The following is a 20975-nucleotide window of genomic DNA, read 5'->3' on the forward strand; positions in this document are numbered from 1 at the left end:
TATAGAATATAGGTGAGAATGGTTTTGATGTCTGCGTTATTTGCGATAAGTTAGTATGTGATAGCTGGGAATGTGGAATCGTCAGTCCAGATGTCTAATAATCTCTAAGTATCAGTCGAACTTAATTAAGACCAGTGCTTTTCAATGTGTTTTTGCTGAGAGAACTACTTTGCCATCATATGTTTTTGTTGCATCTGTCACTGTTTGGTATAAGTCAATTAACAATACAGAATAGCTTGACAAATCTTACAAAGTAACAGAAATTACACAGTCTATATAATACATGTATAGACAAGTGATTGATGTGCTAAATATAACACAACACATTCAACTAATACAGAATAAAATTTAAAAGAATTATGGAGTTACCAAAGCTAATTACAGAATTGAATTGTAAACTTATAAAATCAAAGATGGTTACATACTGTGAAAGAAAGTGACTTCTTTATCTCATACATCAGAAGTTAAATTGTACTAATTTAATTCACAAGGCTAAATGTTTTTCTCTGAACAATAGGTCTTTGAATTTAAAGAACATTGCTGATAATTTTAATTGCCAAGGAGGTGGTTGGTTCCACACCAGTAATTGTTCAACCTTGATGTCTTGCATCACTGGCTTAAGGGCCATATATCTTTTTCTTCCATGTCAAGTATGAGAGTCATGCAAAGACCAAGTTATGTGATGAGCAAGTGTCCCAGAATTCACCATAAAATCATACTGGGTTGACATACTTCAATTATTTGACTGATGCCCGTAACTAAACTACAAACTAATTGTCAATAATTATCAAAATTAAACTTTCCTACGTGCTACAGAATATATGGGCGCGATTTTCCGGTCTTGTTACACTCGCGCTCAAGTGTACCGAGGCCAGTGATTAGCGGAAGAGGTTCAAAATGAGATCCGCGCCGGGCGACAAACAGTTGCCGATGCAACCAGCCCACTCCCGTAGGCAAAATCGGGATCTCGCCGTAGCATAGCTAGAAACCAATTATCACCACATGTCCCATTTCCATACGATCAATGAGCACGACCCCATATTCAGCGGCCTCCCCAGCAAGTGGTCACACTGGCGCCAATTAGTACTCCTTTTGAAAAACATGAACCTGACGGAAGAGTTTCCGCGGGGAGCCGAGGAGCTGAGTAGCAATCTTTGCTCACAGGCAAAGAGCCCGGGTGTGCTGGGCTTGCCACCTCAGTGCTCGACAGTGGGTAGGGAACCCTCCGTAGGGGTGGGCCGCCAAGGGAGGGTGGGTAGGAGGGGGAGGCGCTGAGGGGGGATGGGCAAACAAGGGGAGCAATTGCTCATGGCACCACCAAGCCAACCCTGGATCCCAACCCCATTCCGGGGGCAACCCTTGTGTCTGCCTGTCTGCCCCACCGATCACCCATAACCGCCACCGACTGCTGAGGACTGTGGCTGCGCGACTGGAGGCTACCGCTAATAGGGAATTGGCAATGGTGGGTAAGAGAGCACTTGGCACATGCTAAGTGGTCTCCCGTGGGTGGGCGGGCCATGTAGCATGTAGGAGTCATTGCCTAGCATTCCAATCACACCTTGATGCCTGGACACTGTGCCTGAACACTGCGGGAGGCAACACCACACATGCAGCAGCCAACATCTGAACACCCAGGGGGTGGGACACAGCTCCGGGGACATGTCCACAGTCAGGGTGGGGTCGCCTGGGGAGATGGGCAAAGGATCCGGGATAAGACCGCATTGCGTAAGAAAGTGACAGAGGCATCATAATGGTTTGCAAAAGGGGACAGCATGGTGGCACAGTGGTTAGCATTGCTGCCACGAGGTGCCGAGGTCCCAGGTTCGATCCCGGCTCTGAGTCACTGTCTGTGTGGAGTTTCCTCATTCTCCCCGTGTTTGTGTGGGTTTCACCCCCACAACTCAAAGATGTGCAGGTTAGGTGGATTGGCCATTCTAAATTGCCCATTAATTGGAAAAATTGGAAAAAATTAATTGGGTACACTAAATTAATAAAAAATAAATAAATAATGGTTTGCAAAAAGTTGATCAAGGTGCTGTATAATACCCCATTGCCGATAGTGCCACTCCCCCCGCACCCCTCCCCACCCCCAGCCTACCCCCCTCTCCCCTACCCCGGTGCCCTCAATGATGCTCAATGTGCCTGGCCCTCCTAATTCTACCACTATTTCTTGGTGTTTCCCCGGGATGCACATCTGAGGTGGAAGCAGCCAGCTGCTTACCTCGTCCCATGGTCCTCGATGCCCCTGGCCGGCATCCTCTGGGGGCTCTGGGGCTGGAGGGCCCCGGCTCACTTGTTGACGGCGCATGCACAGCCGTGCCACCCTGTCCCGTGTGCTGACTGAGATGCAGCCCGCTCCTCGAAGGAGGTGACGATTCTTGTGTCTGACACTCCTCCACCAGTCTGGGCCCTCTCTCGCCGATTGTGGGAGAGCTTTTCCTGAGGAGACACAGAGAGAGCATCATTAGCCACACATGTGGTTCAGTGGTGGGAGAGGGGGGGTGAAGGCAGGGTGTGGGAAGGAGGGCTGGGGGTCGCTTAGAGAGTTGTGGGGTGGATTGCTCTTGGGTGGAGGGGGGTGGCGTTGGTGTCTACTCACTCATGCTGCCCAGTGTAAGTCGTTGACCTTCTTCCTGCACTGCTGGCCAGTCCTCTTGGTCAGACTGTTGGAACTAATGGCTGCCGCCACCTCATCTCAGGCAGCACTGGCTGCCTTGTGGTTCACCCTCCGGGGCCCCCAGGGGAACAGGACATCCCTCCTCCACCGCGTCCAGGAGCGTCCCCTGGTCAGCATCCCCGAATCTTGGGGCCGATCTCCTGGGTGCCATTGTTGTGAGCTGGCTGGGTTTGGCTGAGCAAGCGCAGTTTAAGTGCTGCTCAACCTTGTTAGCGGGAGGCTTGCGAGCACGGTCCCGGCGAATTGGCTGGCGAGGCGTCATTTGTGGTGAAAAGCCCATGTGGCCTCCTTAAGTGGACCAATTAACGTTGAATTGCATTGCCGGTTTCGCTGGGAAGGTCGGCGAGAAACTTGAAGCAATTCCCGCTCGCTACAACACTTGGAAATGTTTCTAGAAAATCGCGCCCCAAGTGTATCTAAGATGGACAAACTCCCATACACTCTTGAGAGCTTTGTCCTGTCAGGAACAGTCTCCCCAACCTACCTGTCCCAAAACATGAACAAGTCTGTTGTATTGTTCTAGGAAACACGGGCTACTCAATCCTTAATGCTAGAGGAAACTTAAACTTACCACCACCCAGTCCCACAACTCCCCAGTCCTCCCTGAAATCTGAAGCTTTTCATCTTGTAATCATCGTGACAGCCGCAAGAATAGCAGTGTCAGGGGCAGCATGATGGCAGTGGTTAGTGCTGCTGCCTCATGGCGCTGAGGTCCCAAGTTTGATCCCGGCTCTGGGTCACTGTCCATGTGGAGTTTGCAAATTCTCCCCGTGTTTGCGTGGGTTTCGCCCTCACAACCCAAAGATGTGCAGGTTAGGTGGATTGGCCACGCTAAATTGCTGCTTAATTAGAAAAAATTAATTGGGTACTCTAAATTAAAAAAAAAAAGAATGGCAGTGGCAGGGGAAACAACAACTTTATGCTGTCTGAGGCGAGAATGCTCATTGGTTGGCAAATGGACTCAGATTGGTAGGGATGTTGCAATGGAGAATGCACAGTTGATGGCATACCAATTGTGCGGGCCCTGTTCACCGTGTATTTGTTTATTATTGATGTACCATCAATTCACTACAAGACGATGAGAACGAGTGAACATGGGCTTTATTATCCAAGAACGTGCCTGCCTGTGACTGCTGTAACAATGAGCGCCGCCCACAGACGGCAGGTCTATATACTGCCCTGGGGGGGGCGGAGCCAGAGGCGGAGCCCACCAGGCTTCCAGTACAATACATGGAAGGAGATCATATTACCATTCCCTGGCCATAGGCCACAATACTATACAGACAACTTATATTATGGTGAATACATTCACCACAATTATGTATTTAGCTTCCTCATGTAACTGCGATGTTGTGATTTTCCGTTTGTATAACTATGGCGTAGTGAATTGGGGCCTGTATGAATGGCTCTGTTCCATCTACTTGTGGATTTATGGTTCTTGTGCTATGCAGACTGTTCATGGACCAGGCTTGGTCTGTCTTTCTGTATGGCGAAATGCTGGTGACCTTCCTGTATTTTTCCTGCTTACTATTTTATGTTGTTGTTTTGTACTTTGTTTTTTGTATACGGAAGAAATGTTATAAAATTAAAATATATGCACATTTGATGGTGACTGAAGGTACTTGCCAAGTATGGTTTGAAATTTAAACCAGGCAGCTTAACTTTGGTCAAGGCATTGTCCTGAGGAAAGATTTGCAAATAGCCATCACATATTCTGCAAGCAGCTGCAATGTGTGTAGATGTCTTTTCTGTCTGCAAAGAACTCCATATTCAACCATGGGTTCCAATGCACTACACTGTCCTTATTATCAAGTACTACTGCTACTACTATTACTGTTGTATGTACTGATGAACAACTAAATGTCAAATCTGAAATTCTTCAGCCAATTGGCAGCCTCGTCAGCCTGGTGTAGGGCAGTGAGACCTACATTGAATCACAAGTTGATTATGTACATTGGCTCTTTGAAATGAAATGAAAATCGCTTATTGTCACAAGTAGGCTTCAATGAAGTTACTGTGAAAAGCCCCTAGTCGCCACATTCCGGCACCTGTTCGGGGAGGCTGGTACGGGAATTGAACCATGCTGCTGGCCTGCTTGGTCTGCTTTAAAAGCCAGCGATTTAGCTCAGTATGCTAAACCAGCCCCATAGTTGCCATAGTTGTATGGGCAAGGAAGAGGTTGTTGTGGCAGGTTCCGACTTCAGTGTGAAACCTCTTCAGTTTGACCCGCTCACCATGTGGAAGGTCAAAGCCTGGGATTTCCAACATGGGATCATCAACCAAGTGCTGGTTCTTGGCTGTGTTGTTGGTGTTGTGCCACAGATCGGTAGCAGAACTGCCTAGCTCGGGCAGGTTGGTACAGATTAGCTGCCCTGAGATGAGGCATTTGCTGGGTAGGTGGTTGATGCATTCTAATAGTACAATATCTTCTATTAAAATCAATAATCTCATCAGAGACCACTGTTGTCTTTCAGGAGAAAGCCTTTTTTATGCTGAACTGATGTTAATGTGACAAGTCAGGATGTGTACTTCAGACGTGCAAAAAGCATCTTTTTCTTTCTTTTGTTTCACAATAGCAGTAAATGTTTGCAACGTCTGGCTTAATTTACAATGGAAGATCAGTACAAATAAGAAATGTTTATTTTTCGAAAAACAAAAATACTGCATGTATTAAGTTCATTCCTATATTTGCAAGGAGTGGTTTACTGGCTCAGAAGTCATTCCAGATTTTTCCTTTTAGTAAAATCTTTACAAACAGCATATGCACTTAAAAAATATCTTTAATGGAATAAAATGGAGAGATCAACAAATAAAAGAGATGTCAGGACAGGTGAACTAAAACTTTGTCGAAAAGATAGTTTTAATGGAAGAGCGAGCTAGATGGAGAGGTTTAGGGTGCAAATTCCAGAGTCTAGGACCCAGGCAGCTGACAACATAGCTGCCAATGGTGGAGTGAAGAAAATTGGACTGTGTAAGGGGGCAGAATTTGAAAAGCACAGAGATCTCATTATAGGTCAGCGAGCACGCACAAGGGCGATGGGTGAACAGTACTTGGTGTATAAAGGCATGGAGAACAGAGTTTTGAAAGAGTACAAGTTCACAGAGAACCCAAGGTGGAAGACTGATCTGGGGAGCAAGCATGAATGAGGGTTTCAATAATAATAATCGCTTATTGTCACAAGTAGGCTTCAATGAAGTTACTATGAAAAGCCCCTGGTCGCCACATTCCGGCGCCTGTTCGGGGAGGCCGGTAGGGGAATTGAACCCACGCTGCTGGCCCTGTTCTGCATTACAATCCAGCTGTTTAGCCCACTGTGCTAAACCAGCTGTTTAGCCCACTGTGCTAAATGAGCTCCACAGCAGGAGATGACTTGAGAAGGGCAAAGACAGATGATGTTTTGGAGGTGAAAATAATTTTCTGATATTTCCTCATCTGGTCTGAGCCATTAGCATCTGTACTAAACTTTCCCTGGCTTAGGTAATTTTGGCAATGGTAACTTTGCTATAATATAGTGCTTCCCAAACGTTTTCCCAGTTTGACCCCATTTTAATGCCTCAGACTTTGTGCGACCATAATGTAATAAGATGTTGATTATTCATTCCATAAGATCCTGATTGTTGATGCAATCGGCATTTAATATTATAGCATCCTGATTATTAATGTAGCAGGATCTTGAATCTTAAAGTAATAGGACTTTAATTATGAATGTAAAAGGAATCTGAGCATTGATGTAATAGGATCCTCATTATTGGTGCAGTGGGTGCAATATTAACATAATACAATCATGATTATTTGATGCGTTATGATCCTGACTATTGCTGCAAGATGATCCTGATTAATTAGATTTTTCTACAAAAATGTGAACACCTAACTTTTTCAGGCTTTTTTTGCAGAAGCAATGGGGCCTCAGAGCAGAAATTAGTCTGAGCTGCAAGGCAGCCATTGTTGGGTCAAAGTTCACTACCCCCAAATATCATCTTCCAACCTCATGATAGGTTACAACCTACAGTTTGGGGAAGCCCTGCTATAATAAATAGAATGTATTGTATACATGTGTACCAAACTACAAAATAAATACCCTATTGCACATTGAAATACATTGTATCATTTTTGTGTGGAACCATAGGGCAGAATTTTCCCGCCCTTCCCGCCAGTGGCATCTTCTGGTCTCGCTGAAGTTGACCCCATGAGCGGGATGGGTGAACCATGCAAGTTGCCATTGACTTCGGCGAGACTGGAATGGCAAGCCATCTCTGGTCATAGTCTTGCTCCAGTCGATCTATTGTGTTCAGGCAGCTGATGTTACGTATTTGCGCTTGTCGATTCTCTTGAGGAAGGTTTTTTATTGCTATACTGCCCAAAAAGAAGTATGCATTCCAATCAGGTGAGTGCCTGTTCCTCCATCCATTCAAAATCTTTACATTTCGTATAATCTCTTTCCTTTGTTTAGCTCCCAGACTGTTATCTCATAGTTCTCACTCTGTGTCAGCTTTGGCTCAGTTAGTTGATAGCACACATGCCAGCATAAGGTTGCTGGTTCAAATCCCAGTCAGGGCTTTGATACAAAAATCAAGGCTCACGTTCCAGTGCATTATTGAAGATGTGTTGCTCTGCTGGAAGTGTTGACTTGGTTAACAAATTAAATAAATGCTCCATCTGCCATCTTGAAGAAGGACAGGGGAGTTATCCCTGGTGTCCTGGATAATTTTTTATCCCTCAATCAACGTCACAAAAATAGATTTGCTGTTTGTAGGAATTTGCTATGTGCAAATTGGATGTTGTGTTTCCTACGCAAGTGACTGTGCTTTAAAAGTACTTAATTGGCTCTAAAGTGCTTCGGGACTCAGGTTGTTGTGAAAACGCCACACAAATGCAAGCCCTTTTTAAAATTTGCAATCTGCCATCCTATTAACCTATGTCCTCCTGAAATATGTTCCCTTTTGTGGACTGCCAAACAACCCCTACCCGCTGAGATGCAGTACATAGCGTTCAAGTCTTAAACAACCCCAACTCGTACTCGAACTCTTTGTTTCCTGTCATTGCCCTGCTATTCAAGTTGCTACATTCTCTCTTTTACTGAGGAATTTTAGTAGTAAGCTTTCTGTGACATACCTTATCCAATGATTTCTATAACCCGCGCGTTGCTTCCCTTTATCTGTACAGTACGTCCTTCCTAAATATAAAGGTAAATAGTTTTGTTTTAACTTATTGGCAGGAGTTTGGGGATGATATGGAATCTATATTTATAGCTTATCTCTGGTTGTCCTGGGAAGCTGAGGGGTCTGCTCCTTGAACCTCGCCTTTAATATATCCAAGCTAGTGGTCCTCGAGTAACCCAGTCATTTCGAAGTGCTGACAAATTTAATGAGAGAATTTTGAACTCTTTTTGAGAAATTGTTCGCAGCAGATTTTGGAGCAAATGGTTACCTCGACTATCCACCTTGAATCTGGTCATAAACAAATAACGGCATTTGAAGCGTGGGGGGATTTGGATGTTTATTTTGGGTTGGTACAGGATTAAGGAGGTGGGTGGGGCTAGAGAGCCGTGGGGCGTGCCGGTGGCGAAGAGGTTCCCCGGACACCAGTGTCCTGCCCGCCATTCATTCTCCACCGACTCCCGCCAGTCGGGCGCTTCGTTTGGCAGCTAAACTTCTGAAGACACCGATTTTGCGAGTGAAGGCCGCGGAGAGTGCCACCCCGGTTGAGCTCTCTGTCTGCTCGTGTGGAAGTGGAAGGTAGGAACTGCCGTCGAAGGTTGCAGGGTGTGACTTTTAACAGTGCAGGCGGTAGCCAGTGAGCTTAGTAAGACACTGTGGACCACACTGTGCCTGAGAGTTGGAGCTGACAGTGTAAATGCAGTTTACAGAGCTACAACTCACCGATTTTATTCAGGCAATACACCGGTTCGCTGTGAGTAGGAGACGCAACCTTTTAGTTATTTAAAAAAAAACTAATATCTTAAGCACTCACGTCCTATTTGTAAAGTTTCACTCCTTGAAGGAAACGTCTTCGAGGTTTATACAAAGTTTGGTTCGAAGTTCCGTGGTGCAGTGAAGCATTTCTTGATGGTTAAATTTGTGGTTAAATGCAAACTTCATTTGGGTATGAAGAGGTGCCCTCCCACACCACCACCCCCTCTCCAACAAAAAAGGTTAAAATGATTAAAATGTGTGGATTTTTAAATCGAAATGTAATTTGTGTTCTGATTGCTGTATTCTTTATTCTGTTTTCTTGCAAGCAAATGTCACCTTTGTCAACCTTTCTGAACCTGACATTTTGCTGTCCTGCCCAATGGGCTTTCATGGAGATTTTATCAGCAAAGTCTCAAGCTCCCATGCAGAATATTGTTATTTTACTCTGATGAGAGTTTAAGAGATGCCAATAAAATATATTAACATCCTCCATTCTGCAGATTTCCTATCAGAAAACATTTGCTTTCAATAAACCTTGTTATTATATGAGATGTATTATAAGCAGCCTGCGGTTTTCCCATCTGTATAGTATTTCGACCCTTTTCTCCATTTCCAAACTGCTCTCTTTGCAGTAACCTTTTATTTACTTTTTCACCCGACCATACGTTAAAGAAACCCTTTGAGTAGTCAGAGAAATTCCCATTCCTCTAACGAGTGTGTTTGTTTTGTAACGGAAGAGATATTTTTTCCTCTTTCAGTATCAAGTATGTTTTTTTCAAATTATTAGCAAGTTGACAGTTTTTCCTCCAATGGTGTAACTTGAATGTAGGCTCTGTACTAGTTACTGAGGATAGGTTGTGGTTTCAGTCAGAACTTTCAAAACATTTGAGAAGAAATATTCTTTCGAAATCTGACATTTTCCTCCCCAAGAGTTAAAGTGTGCAATTTTTATTTTAACAAATTTTAAACCAGTTGAAGTAGCTGTTTGAAAAGGTTATGATGTTTTCAGAAACAATGCGATGTACGGATGGGACAGTGGGTGTATGAGAGTATGGCCATCATGTTAAGATGGCCTGAGATGAGGAGAGAGATTCTGGGAGTGTCAATAGCTATCAAATTTCTGTGTATGCCTTATAAGGGTGTGAGTTGTATCAAGTAGTTTGTGAGTTATGTATATAGCAAATCAATTACATGACATACAAGTTAGAAATTGAGGTAGAATTTGTTTAAGATACTGGAACTTGCATACTGATGATGCTGAATGATACATGATGACTCTCATGTTGCCTGACTCTTTCCAAAGTAGCGAATGTGAGATGAGACAGAAAGTGCCTCTACCCTGGAGCCTCATGGGACCAGATAGGAGCCGTAGCATAATGATTAAATGGCTGAACTAAAAATCCTGCTGGAATTCCATTAATTAACTAAATATGGAAGCATTTGAGGGAGAGGGAATAGATGGATATGATTGTATATCTAGATGCAAAAAGATGGATGAGGCTTGAGCGCAACATAAACATTGGCATGGACTGAATGGCCTGTCTATGTGCTGTACAGCCTATGTAAAAAGGTGATTGTGTAACAATTAGATTTTCATGTCCATCTGGTTCTCTTATGTTGGTTTAGGGAAGGAAATCTGACACCCTTATCCCGTATAGCCTCTATGCAATGTGGTTTACTCTTAACTGCAACATTTGAAACAAAAAGACGACTAGGGTGGCTCACCACCAGCTTCTCAAGGATGGTTAATAGACGCTGTCCTTCCAGTGATTCATGACTGAATAATAATATTTTCAAATCTCTCCTGGGATTGTGTTTTGACACTGCTCTGACTCTGCAAGAGAATCCATTGCAAGAGTGATATGACACTGTGGAAACTCTGCCAATGTTGGTCCCCAGAGCCAAGGTGGTTCAGTTTGTCCCTGTTAGGAGGAATGGTCTCCATGTTCTGCGTGAGGCCTTGTTGATGCAAGTTGCAGTTGGACTGTTCCATTCCTTGAGCTATTGTGAACAAGCTCGCTGATAATCTGCCCAGTGCACCTAGAATTTTTAATATGTCTCTCAGCCTTCACCATGTTTGACCCAGAAAGTTTTGCAGCAGAGTTAGTATGTGATCATATTTGGCTGCAAACTGGCCCATGTGACGCTCCATCTTCCTGCCATAACCTGAGCACAGTTGTACCGTAAGTCATCATCTTTTAACCTAGCCCCTAAAGTATGTGTGGCACAAATCTCCAAACAGCTGCTTTCTAAGATCCGATTAAGTGATGGTCCAACTTCATAAAGACTGTCCTCTTCTTAAGTAGGCGCAAAACCTCCACATTCTCAGCACTAAGTCAAAGAGAAGGATATGGGTTAGCTATTGGTGTAATGGTAGGGAAAAAGTGGCTGGTGAAAGCAGCTGTTTGTAATGCAGAGAATGTAGGGTGAAGAAGAGCAAAAAAGTGTAAGGTGTGTGGAGAAACAATGTCTCCTCCAGAATTGCCAGTCACTCTAAAAGAAAGATGGAAAGCAGAGCAGGGAGTATCTCGAGTAGTGAGGCTTAATGTTCCCTCCAAGGTGCATGCGTGTGCAGAAGGTACCACACAGGCCGCTAACAAGTTTTCCTGTTTAAGATGAAGTGTGTGCTGCTGCACAAAGAGGTTTAAAGTACCATGCATTGAAATGAACAGGCCACCGCCAAGAAAAATAAATTAGAGGGAACATTGGTGAGGCTGAAGCCTGAGAAAGTGAAAGACCAATATTTTTATCTTGTCAACTCTGGTGAGGTCATTGAGCTTCTTTCTGCATTGCAGCCATGAAATGAAAATCACTTATTGTCACAAATAGGCTTCAATGAAGTTACTGTGAAAAGCCCCTAGTCGCCACATTCCAGCGCCTGTTCGGGGAGGCTGTTCCAGGAATTGAACCGTGCTGCTGGCCTGCCTTGGTCTGCTTTCAAAGCCAGCGATTTAGCCCTGTGCTAAACAGCCCCATGTCCTGGGAGCTAAGCTCCTTGCATTGACCACCTCGGTGACCTCTTCCTCCTAGTATCAGTTGTGTTGTCAGAAGGGGTTTTCTCCCAATTGGGGAAACAAGACCTTTCTCCTTCTGTTCACTGCCTGACCAGGGCATCCAATGAGGCATCTGGGGAACAGGGTACCTTGGCTGAACCACTTCCAGCCATTTTCTTCAATTTCTGAAGTTTCCCCTTGCCTGTACCCATTAAGTGGTGTTTACTGTCTTTGAGTCACTTCAGAGACACCCACTTGCCCTTCTCCCCACCCCCAATTTTAGACACAGTGAATGAATAGTGCAGGTAGAGCTGGCTACAACCCTGAAGCAGTGAATTTCTCCACAGAAGTTTAACATGGCCCCTTGGACCACAAAAACAGGTATATGCAGTTTGTAACATCCTCCTGTGTACCCATTTTTGTGAGCGATCAAATATCTAGGACAACTTGCCTGAAATACAAAGCATTCTGCTCCCCAGCATCTTGCCTTGCAAAACAAGTCAGATGGAGTAATTAAACAATGTATTCTTTAATCTTAGAGTCTAATTCTTTTGAAGGTGCTCGGGTCTCATAGAATGTTGGCAGAACAACTGACGGCCATATAGAGGTAAGATGTTGTATTGCTGGTCTCAGCTGTGTTTCCGTGAGGATGCACTGAGTAAAGCCAGGTGCTTCCCTGTAGGAAGGAAATGAGAGAGAATCAGAAAGACATCTCTGCTGAAATGCTGCCACAGGCAGGCTACAGAGTGATGTCAGTCAATGTTTTAGAGGGTATGGGAAAAACAAGAAAGAGATAAACAACTTTCTATACCACATGATGGAGATTTCTGGTGTGCATTACATGCTGCAAACTTTTTAAATAATGATTGTTATGATTTGATATAAAATACAAAAAGGAAATCTTTCCCAAGGGAGTCTACATTTAAAAACATTGCTTTAGCTGCAGTAATAATAATAGCTCTTGTAAGGGTACAATTAATGTTGTGGACCTTTTTGAACTTGTAAAAATAACATCATTAAATGAAAATAATTATGCAGAATGACCAACAATTTTGTAGCAGATTATTGGGGGTGGATGAAATCGTCCAGACCTGGTAGTCATTTTGTAAGGTCCTGAGTGTTTTACAATGGATGTTCAGAATTGACTTTGGATTACTTAAAACAAGAGTTAAGAGGAACTTTGTAATATGGTAACAAAAATACAATTCCCTGGGCAAAGCATCAAAGTTTTTCAGAGATAGGAACGGTGACAAATTTAGTAACAGAGCAGTCCAGGGCAAATCATACAAGTCAGGTCACTGCTAACGTCATCAGGCCCATTTAAAAAAAAAAAAAATCTTTCATGAGATGTGAGTATTGCTGGCAAGGTCATCATTTGTTGCCCATCCCTAATTTCCCTTGAGAAGAAGATGATGAACCACTGCAGATCATTTGTTGCAGATAACCTCAGAGTGCTGTTGACTTAATGACAGTGAAGGAATGGTGATATGGTTCCATGTCAGGATAGCATGTGGCTTGGCGGAGAACTTTGAGGTGGCTGTGTTTGAATGTATCTGCGGCCCTTGTTGTTCTTGGTGATAGGGGTTTGGAAGGTGCTGTGAAAGAACGCTTGTAGCTTGGCAACAATGAATATTATATCTGGTACACACTGCTGCCACTGTGCATCGGTGGTGACCGAGGTGAATGTTTAAGGTGACTTGTGGGGTGCCGCTCAATCTGTCAGCTTTTCCTGCTGGGTATAAAAATTCTTTGAGTGTTGGTGGAGTTACACTCACCTCAAGCAAGTGAAGAATATTTCATCACACTCCTCTGACTTGTACCTTGTAGATGATGGACAGGCACTGGGGAGTCAGGAGGTGATACTTGCCACAGATTTCAGAGGTGATGCATCCCAGGTGGTCACTGAAAACCAGCTAAATTGGCGTCATCTTGATGGTCAGGGCCTTGGGCCACTGTGGGTTGCACTCCTTGGCTATGGAGTGGTCCAATAGGTGGTAGAGGTACCAACATCCCAGAAGCGGCTTCCTCCGAGGTGGGCTGTCTGCTTTTAAGGTGATCAACTTGTTTACGCAATGTCTCCCCTTGGGTCCTGATCTTGTAAGATACATGCCTTGTTTTCTGTAATACGATCCCTGGGAGCCAATGGGCGTCTCCTGTGAAGCGTCAGGCATAAACAGCATCCCCCCGGTTGGAAACCTCTCCTACGCGTCCTGTGGCCATGATATTTCTTCTGAATATTCTGTTGTAATTCGACCTTTTTGACCAAACTTATGGAAATCGGACTTGAGCGAATTCAGAGGCGCCAGACCATCAGGAGCTCTGCCGGTGCTACGCCTGTCGTGACATAATGGCTCTCGGTGGTGGAGGGGATCCTGCGTACATCTAGCCACTTAGAATGGGCATCCACAAGGATCAAAAACATGGACTCCGGTGTAGTCAGCATGTAACCGTAACCAGCATGCCCTGGCCATTCCCAGGGGTGAAGTGAGGCCGAAGGAGGGATTTGTTGGTGCTCTTGAGACGCTAGGCATCTTTACACTGCTCGCTCGATATTGCCATCGATCTTTGGCCACCAGACATAACTCCTCACCAACGCCTTCATCTTTGAAACCTCTAGTTGCCCACTACATAGGTCCTGCAGAATCGACTCCTGGCCTGGTCGCAGGGTGACTACACAAGCTCTACTAAGGAGGATGCCATCCTCAACACTCAGCTCCTGCTGTTTCATTGCGTATGGCTGCCGAGGGAGCCCCTTGTAATCTGTCAAGCAATATAATGTGGCAAAGTTTCGTTAATGTGGAATTTCTGAGTCCATATGCAAAATTGTGAGACTGTTACTGGCAGAGTATCTTGGAATTTAAAGTTACGGTGACTTTTTCCACCGTGGGTGGAAAGGGGGTCTCACAGGCAGGAGAAGATGGCTGAGGGCATCAGCATGTGCTATTTGTCTCTGTCTGTCTCTCTGTCTGTCTCTCTGTCTGTCTCTCTGTCTGTCTCTCTGTCTGTCTCTCTGTCTGTCTCTCTGTCTGTCTCTCTGTCTGTCTCTCTGTCTGTCTCTCTCTCTTTCTGTCTCTCTCTCTGTCTCTCTCTCTCTGTCTCTCTCTCTGTCTCTCTCTGTCTCTCTCTCTGTCTCTCTCTCTGTCTCTCTCGCTGTCTCTCTCGCTGTCTCTCTCGCTGTCTCTCTCGCTGTCTCTCTCGCTGTCTCTCTCTCTGTCTCTCTCTCTGTCTCTCTCTCTGTCTCTCTCTCTGTCTCTCTCTCTGTCTCTCTCTCTGTCTCTCTCTCTGTCTCTCTCTCTCTGTCTCTCTCTCTCTGTCTCTCTCTCTGTCTCTCTCTCTGTCTCTCTCTCTGTCTCTCTCTCTGTCTCTCTCTCTGTCTCTCTCTCTGTCTCTCTCTCTGTCTCTCTCTCTTTCTCTGTCTCTTTCTCTGTCTCTTTCTCTGTCTCTCTCGCTTTCTCCTGCTGTATTTCTGAAACTGCCGACCGGACTGAATCTACAGTGAAAACCATTACAGATTGGGAAGCAGAAATCTAGACCTGAACGCCTGGTTTGAAGTGTGCTGGAAAGACTCTTATCTTTTACTTTTACTTATTATTTTACCCCTCTCTTCCCGTATGTGTGTGTGAGAGCACGCACAGAAGGTGGAGGCAAGTTAAAGTGGGACATTAGGTATTGGATAATAGTTAATCAGTTGTATATGCTGCATATTTCATTATAGTTCTTGTTATAAATAAAAATTAATTGTGTTTGAATTTACAAACCTGGTGACTGTAATTATTGGACAGCCAAGGACCAAAGACGTCCGGTATTTTTCTCAGAAATATTGGTTAATTCAATTGTGTTGTGACTCCGGGTCAAGGGGGGGTGGAATTGACTGCGCCCTAGCCCAGGGTGTTGTAACACTAATAATGTATGAGTCCCAAAGATGATCTCAATTCTATCATGTTTTGTGGATTGGGGCTCCCTTTATGGCCTGGACCTTTTCCTCCACTGGGTGCAAACCATCTTTGTACACTTGGTCATCCAGGTTCTTAACAGCCTTTGCTTGAAGGGTGCATTTGTCTCTTCAGGTGAACGCCTGCTTGAGAGAATTGTCTGGGAACTTCTTCCAGAATGCCCCTTCTCAATGGCCCATGTGATGAATATGTCATCCAGATACACTGCTTCTTGAGGTAGACGGTGGGGGATGCCTTCCACCACTCTCTGAAATATTGCACAAGCAGAAGAAACCCCGAAGAGAAGGCGAGTGTATTCAAATAGCCCCTTTAGGTATTTATAGTCACGAACCTCCTTGATGCAGTATCCGATTCCAATTGACGATGTGTGGCTCATACCCAGTTTCGTGAATGAGTAGCCCCCAGCCAGTTTCACGTACAAATCCTTCACAAGTGGCATGAGGTAACGGTCCAGGCAGGATGCCCTGTTTACAAGTCAATTTATAATCCCCAGATATCCAGCTTCATCACTTTGACCCTTGGCGAGGCCCACTGCAAATCACACTGGGTATATGATGCCCAATTTCTCCAGGCACTGTAACTCAAGTGTCCACCATTGTGAGCAAGGCACAGGGACCGGCGGTGTTCTGAACTATCTCGCCTGGGCCTCCGGGTTGACATAAATTCGCGCTTTAGCTCCTTTTATTTTGCCCAGACCCTCCTGGAATACCTCCACATACTTCTCGAGGGCCTCATATAGGTTTCCAGGACACGTGCAAAAAATCTGCTGCCAATCAAAGTGACGTGTTCGCAGCCAATCATGGCTCAAAAGATTGGGTTCTGGCCGCTGTACCACTATTAGCGGCAGCTGGACTGTCTGCTGCCTGTGGATCACTGGGGCCATGGTGGTTCCAATAATGTCCTCAGTATACGTCACCAATCTGGTGTTTGTATCACGCAGGTTTAATGACAGGATTCGTATGCGAAGCCAGTGAAAGGTCTGCTGACTGATAATGGAGGTGACAGCCCGTGTTATCTCCATCACTAGGTGGTATCCATTTATCCATCTATCAAATCACCCCTCAGCCTTCTAAATTCAGGGAATACAACCCTAAATTATTTTAATCTCTCATTTAAATCCTGGGGGCCAGATATCCTGATTCTCATGTGCTCAGTTATGCTCAGTGTTTCCTCTAACCTGCATGGCTGTACAGCAACCCAAAGGTCCACCCACAGGCTATGCTCAAATTGGCCCCATTAAGTTTCCATGTGGGTGTGGCTGGCTACCTGGACTGTTTTATGATTTCACTACAGCTCCATGTTGGGACATCGACTGCACATCGAGAGCAGCAACGTTCTGACCACACAAACCATTTGATATCTCAGCGAGACGTTCTTCAGTGTTAGCGATAAGCTTCGGTGCTGCATGCAAACCCCCCCCCCCCGACCATTATCTGTTGTAATCTCATTGCCGAAAAGACATTGTGCTGTACCTTTGCACATTTTGTTTCTTCTGTTGTCAGCAGGAAAATACAGTGAACACAGTGTTCCTGTACTAGGCATGAAATATTAATATTCAATTCAACATGCTGTGAAAATTTTTCATCCTGACTGATGGACCCTGAAAATCATTTTGCTATGTTTATTAAAAACTAGTAAGCTCCAACTATTCTTAAAGCTGTTTTTCTCTGGTTTATGCCTCCCAAGCGTGCATCTGATGGAAATATCACAGCAGCATCTAATTTATGTTCTACTCCATTGCGCCTCGCGATACTTTTTCAATCTCATGCAGTGCTGCTTGCCACATTTTGCAAGTGGTCCTAGGAAAGTTTGTGCTGAGGCCCTTTGTGGTGGTCCCTCTCCAGGATGCACTGCTTTTGGCCTCTAGGAGGCACAATTCTACCGACGCAAATTGGTATTTCTCCAAATATCTGTTGTTTCTTTCTACCCTACCCCTCCTTTCTTTTCTAGAAGGCTTGGACTGCACGTAGAAATAAATCCAATGACCTGCAAATGAGCTGATGAACCCAAGCAATTACCAAGTGGCTGTTAGTGGCAGGCAGCCCATGATGTTGAACTATTGCCTTCTATTGGGACGCAAACATGTTTATTTCCTTCCCTTTTTGATTCTAAACTTTCCAGTGGTGCAGTGAATATTTTAGATTACTTTACTGGAAATTACATTGAACTTCTCCACACTGTTTATCTTTTGGCATCATACATCAGAATACATCTGCAGGATCTTCCAGACAGGAAGCTAATTCCTGCCATGCATTCTTATTGCTTGACTTCCTTCCTATGAAAGTAATTTTTGTTTGAGCATTTACAAAAAAACATTTGAGTTTACAAAACTGGAGGTGTTGCTACAGTAGAAATAGTCGATTGTAAAGCCTCATGCAATTACCTGAGAACCCTCATTTCTTACACTTAAAAAAAAAAAAAATAGTATTCCAGTAGTAAGGTGGAGTAATGTGACTTGATTTCACAAAATGATTTTTGCCATATCCCAGCATAGATGTCAGGGACAATGAGTGAAAGAAAATGAAGAGCCAGCAAGAAATCAGTTAAAAGGTGAGTCACCTCTCTTGTCCAGTCCCTTGTCATTGGAAAATGGGAGAACCGATTATTTAACTAGCTTCTTGGCCAAGACATGATACAAATTTGAGCAGGATCAAGTATCAGAATTTTTTTTAAAGCTGTTAGAAAGGAAAGTCGTGACAACTGGCAAAATTTGAATTTTTACACGTCTTCACCTATATTGCATTTCTTTTCTGAAACACTAGAATAAGTTTGAGGCAACTTGGAGAAAATCTGCCTTTGATTGTTGCTAACTTTTGGTTGGCTCTTAATTTGATTCTGTTTAATCACGTTTGCTCAAGAGTCGGCAGGTATCTTTCGACACCGCCGCAAGCTTCAGAACCGAATACTGATCAATGACTCGATACACCAGTTAGTAAGTTCAAAAGCAATGCTCATTTATTTACACACAGTCAAATCTACTCATGCATAAACTCTACAAACTAAACTACCACTATTACTAAAGCCTATACTTAGCTTCAGGTGACTACTCAGTCAGAGGAACAATGGCCGTTGCTCGGTTCTAAGGCTGCTGGGTTGAGCTGTTTACAGGGTAGCAACTAGGAGCGTCTATCTCGTAGCGTGCGTTGACTTGGGACTTGCGTGGTCTGATGCAGCTGCTAGGCAGGTCTCTCTCTTCGGTGAGAGCCAAAGCCAAAGGAGGCCGTTCTCCCTTGGGGGATACCTTTTATACTAAAAAGGGTTTTGCGTGCTTTTGGGCGGGCCTTGAACTTGGCCTCAACTAATTGGGTCTTTCCCAATCATCTGTATCGATTTTCCTCCAATAGAGGGGTGGTTCCCTGATCGCTGGGTGTGTCCTGGTGACTGTCAGTCTGCTTTGTCTTAGCTTCTTCTGGAGCCGGGGAGTCTGCCTTAACATTGTGTATCTAAATGTTTCCCTTTTGTCCCCGGAGATGGCTCATTAGGTATGTAGATTGTTTGGTGATTTCTGTCCTGTCTGAGAGTTTAAGGTTCTAATCAACAGACACAGCTTGCACCAGCTTGTTTTTTTAGCATTGTCCAATTTTCCCTGCATTCTTTGCAAGTGTCTATTTTGTAATCGGGACGTGGCCATCCCAGATGGCTACATGATAAAGCAGTTAAAATAGCGTGAGTTAAAATGGAATTTGTCTCCCCTTATCTCCCAAACTTTAAAATGGAAGCTGAGAGACAAAATGTGGATAGAGTATCTGTTCTGGATTTCAGTTAAGATACAAGGACTTTGCTTTCTGGTTAAATGATACATGGTCTTTGATTAGTATGCACATGAGATCAGGATGATATGTAAATGCTGAGCAAACTGCATCCTGTTCAGTGGTTTGTATCATTATGCCTTTGATAATGGATGACTGAACTAATTTGGATTTCAGAAGCTGTTGGGTATTGAAGTGTCAGAAAATTCTCATGTCTTTAGTTCTGACTGTACATCTGAATTTGGATTGGAGGTTTGATGGCCCACGTGGACTGATTCCAATTTACTTGTTTCAAAGTAATATCTTCCTGTATTTTTTATGATATGAATGTATTATTCGACCTGTAAGTAAATCTATCTGTTTTGCCATATAGATGCAGTGGTTTGATGGAAAGATATGTTGTAGCTTAAGGAGAAAGTAATGCGCGCACATGCTGGTTGTACCATCCAGAGCAGGTTTGAGGGCTGAATGGCTTACTTGTTTCCTAAATTCATATGTACTGCAGCTGTGACTCATTGGGCCGCATTCTTGCTTCTGAGTCTGAGGATTGTAGGTTCAAACCCCACTCCAGACACTTGAGCACATTATCCAGCCTGACAGTCCCATTTTCAGATGAGACGTTATCCTGAGTCTCCATCTTCCCTCTTGGGTGGATGGTAAACATCCCGTAGCATTATTTTGAAGAGCAGGAGAATTCTCCCTGGTGTCCTGTAGCCAATGTGTATCCCTTAACCAACGTCATTTAAAATAAAAAGATTTGTTCCTTGTCAGATTGCTGTTCGTGGGAACTTGCTGTGTGCAATTCATCTGCTACATTTCAACATTAACTTGCACTTCAAAAGTACTTCCATTGGCTGTAGAGCACTTTGGGATTAAAAGTCTCATGATGACCGATTGTCGTAAAAATCCATCTGGTTCACTAATATCTGTTGGGGGAAGGAGAATTTGGCATCCTTACCTGGTCTGGCCTATATGTGACTCCAGACCCAAGGCAATGTGGTTGACTCTAAATACCCTCTGAAATACAGGGCATTTAGGGATGGGCAACAAATGTTGGCCCAGCCAGCGACACCAACATCCCATGAATGAATTAAAAGAAATTCTGTGCACAGCAGGGTACGGGCACAGATTTTGGATCTTGTGAAATTTGGAATACTTCCCTTTTTTGGTGTGAACATAGATAGGTATTGAAGATCTGTCTGAATCATAACATTGATCATTCCTGGTTCCCTTTCTTGCTCAGTGCCTATAAATACATCATCGCATTTGCACTAAGACATAGTCAAGAAGGTCCCAGTGTTACAACGACAGCAGATGTTATTTGCCAGACCTTTCGGGGAAACCAGGCTTACTAATCCTAACCTTTTTTTTGTATTTTGAAAATGAGGAGGAAAAACTACTGATCCCAGAGATCTAGAATTCCATTGGCAACTTTGGATTTTAAAATTACAATATTTATTAACAAAGAAAAACTAAAGCATCTAAGATTAAAATTACAAAGTTAAAACAGTCTTGCAAAACATCTGCCCACAAAAAACACATCTTGGCACAACATCCGTATAGATTTTTAACTATAAAAATCCAGTAGTATTACCCAAAATAAAACTGCTATTACTTCAGTAAAGGTATACCACACCACAACTCAAACACTTCCACTCTGCTGTAGAAATCCAAGGAGGTTCAAAAACAA

The 20975-nt window shown here is 44.0% G+C and overlaps 1 protein-coding gene across 1 annotated transcript in view; it reads left to right on the top strand.

Moving 5' to 3' along the window:
* The first annotated feature begins 8271 nt into the window (after nucleotides 1-8271).
* Nucleotides 8272-20975, top strand: part of ripor1 (RHO family interacting cell polarization regulator 1) — a 450995-nt gene continuing 438291 nt past the window's right edge. Inside the window, exon 1 of the mRNA XM_072518311.1 lies at nucleotides 8272-8413. The gene's annotated coding sequence lies outside the window, so the exon portion shown is untranslated. The remainder of the gene's footprint in view (nucleotides 8414-20975) is intronic.

This window comes from Scyliorhinus torazame, chromosome 10 (assembly GCF_047496885.1).
Source record: "Scyliorhinus torazame isolate Kashiwa2021f chromosome 10, sScyTor2.1, whole genome shotgun sequence".
Classification (NCBI taxonomy): Eukaryota; Metazoa; Chordata; class Chondrichthyes; order Carcharhiniformes; family Scyliorhinidae; genus Scyliorhinus; species Scyliorhinus torazame.